Consider the following 2991-nt stretch of genomic DNA (forward strand, 5'->3'; position numbering starts at 1 on the left):
ACACTGAGCTCACTTTCTGTTAGGTTCTAGTTCTTTGCCCTTTCTAGTCATCTCTCACTCTCTCTATTGTTTCGTCTCTTAGTTTGGCAAGTGTAGAGTGTATCAAAGGCGTTTTTAGTAAACTTTGAAATATGTGATCCATTTCAGTTAGCCAAACCACTCCCACCCTGTTCTGTGATCTCCCAATGTGTGACCTATCTCTCTTTTCAGTGAGAAACTCTCCTATTTAGGATGGATACCAGGGCTACATGCTATTGGCTCTGAAATTGTGATCCATCGGCGTCTGGACTCTCATAGTGTTCCCAGCAGCTAAAATGCATTAAAAACAGCTAAGCATATGTTACTTTTATCATACAAAGTGATTGTTATAATTGCAAATGGGAGGGAAGGCGTCCACGAGATACTGTATATGGTTAATTAATACTTTATTTAGTAAAGCAAACAAACCAAAACCAGCTAATATAACTGAATATATAAGGAAAATAGTTTGAAGACAAAATATATATGATATGATATTAAACTGAAGCCACTATGAAAGGGGCCTGTGGCTAGTAAGAGTATAAAATGATTCTCTTCACTGGAGCGTTTTGGTGCTGGGTGTATAAAGACACAGAGGCTTGGACTCCTGGATGGACGCTCCACCCAGTCTGCCTGTTTGGGATTTGGAGGGTTTGAATTTGAAGGATTGTTGGCTGCTGTGGGGAGAGGGAGCAGGATCCTAGAGCGGGGGTCGGAGAGCTAGACTGCGGTCATGAGGGGAAGCAGGGCTGGGTCCGTATAAGAACAGGCTGTCCCTGTTGGAATAGAAATTAGGAAGATTTCTAAACACTTTTTAGGTTCATGTTATGTTTAGTCTGATTTACAAAACACTAGATGTTTGTTTAAACCCAGCAGAAGTTGGAGGTGTAGTCAGTCGGTAGGTATTTAAGAGATCTGCAGGGCCCTTGAAATACAGTTAGGAGAAGTAGACAGGATCACTCTATTCACAGGCAAGCATCCTGAGATAACGGGGGTAAAAAGGCTGTACTGGCAACCTAGAGACACTGCTGTTGAATAAAGTGTGTGTCCAGGAAGGGTCAGGTCATGGCATCTGGCTAGGATGATCAAATTTGCTAACAGACTTGGCATGGACCACTTTGGGCCACTCCCAGACATGCAGCGCTTCCTAGAATTATTTATTTGTTTGTTATGTGTACATTTCTTTAGAAGTGGACCTTAAATACAATCTTTTCACTCAATTTTTGTTACCTTTGCTATAAAATGGCTGCCTTTCTTTCCCTATTGATCGCCTGCTGAAGATCAAATCTTCCAACTTGTATAGCTTCTGGATAAGCTCTCTTTTTTTATTTATTGTTTTTGACACCTTTGAAAATAAATGATAATGAATGTTTCTTCAGTATCCGAGGAATGAATCTGACTGTAGAATTCAGCTCAGCTAAGCTCTTGTAAACTGCCTGTTAATAAGCAAATATATAAGGTCTGCGGAAGAGGTAACCCTGCTCCTCCAGATTTTATGAAGCCCATCAAAATGGGACATTCTTCTTGCAGTTTTTCAGAAGTTTGTGGGGTGGTGGATGATGCCCGGGAATAGAGCTGGGAGGAGGAAGTTTTGTCCAGATTGAGCATACAGAGCCAACTTTTGAAAAGACATGGGGGCAAGATTTTTCAAGTGTCTGACAGCTGGAATCGGAGCCAGATTTTTAAAAGAGCATCCAACATACCGTGCTCTTCTAAACTGCCAGCCACTTGTTTAGGTGCCTAAATGGAAGCCGTGCTCTTCTGAACATCTGGTTCCAATTGTGGGTCCTGAGCACATCTGAAAAGGTTATCAGCTAGAAAATGTTCAGGGTTTACAGTTTAACATGGGGATAATAGCCGTTACCTGACTTTCCATCCTCTCACTGCATTTCAGGTCTCCCCTGCCATGCCTCCAGTCCCCTTTGCCCCAGAGCCCCTATTTCAAGACCGGGTAGCACAGCTCCATGGCACCCAGTCCCTAACCCACAGTTCACTTCACCCATCACCATGTCACCTGGACTCCTGCCCCTCTATATTACTCTCATCCCTTATTCTCTACTCCAGCAACAGTATTGCCAATACCAAGAGTTGCAAGAGGCAATGTTTCTCACCCCATGCAGTAACTGTAGTTCTGCATTATGTGCGTCCCTATGGGTGCTTCACTTCAGGTACACATGCGCCTCTCAAGCCCTTGAGCAGAGACTTCTAGCTAGCAATGCCTGTTCGGCCCACACATGCGCCCTATGCCTTCTCATAGCAGACACCGAGGCAATAGAGGGGTATATGGGCAAACTGCCCTTAGTTCCGTCTCGTCTCAGTCATTCCTAGGGAACAACTAAAACAGAGGGTAAGGAGGGCGGGTAGTGGAGCACCCATCGGGGGACACAACTCAAAGAACTACAGTTACTGCACAGGGTGAGTAACATTTCCTCCTTCTTCGAGTAGCATCCGTTTGGGTGCTCCACTTCAGGTGGAGAGAAGGCCTCTGATGCTGAGCTGGGAGGGAGGGGATGTGGCTCCACTACAGCTGCTCAGGGGGGCTCTGGCCCACTCAAAGCACACCGGGGAGTCTGCAGCACACCTGCCTCTATCAACAGAAGGGGGGAAACATGGGCAGTTCAGGTGTCGTTCCTGAGCTGACAGTGCTTTCGAGAGAGATTGCGAGAGTTCCTTCCAGAACTAGCCTGAAACTGCAAAACTTGCAATAACACCAGAAGTGTTTGCAACCATAGGCGTGCGCAGCACATTTCATTAGGGTGTGCACCCAGGGAATTTTTTTTTTTAAAGGCGAACATCATAAAGGTTGGGGTGAGGGAGGGAGTGCGGGGGGGGGGGTGCTGTGTGCAGGAAGGGGCTCAGGGCAAGGGATTGGGGCAGAGGAGGGGTGTGGGGTGTATGAGGGGGCTCAGGGAAGGGGGTAGGGGTGCAGGAGAAGTGCGGGATGTATGAGGGGACTCAGGGAAGGGGGTTGGG

The sequence above is a fragment of the Emys orbicularis genome, chromosome 9 (assembly GCF_028017835.1).
Source record: "Emys orbicularis isolate rEmyOrb1 chromosome 9, rEmyOrb1.hap1, whole genome shotgun sequence".
Lineage (NCBI taxonomy): Eukaryota > Metazoa > Chordata > Testudines > Emydidae > Emys > Emys orbicularis.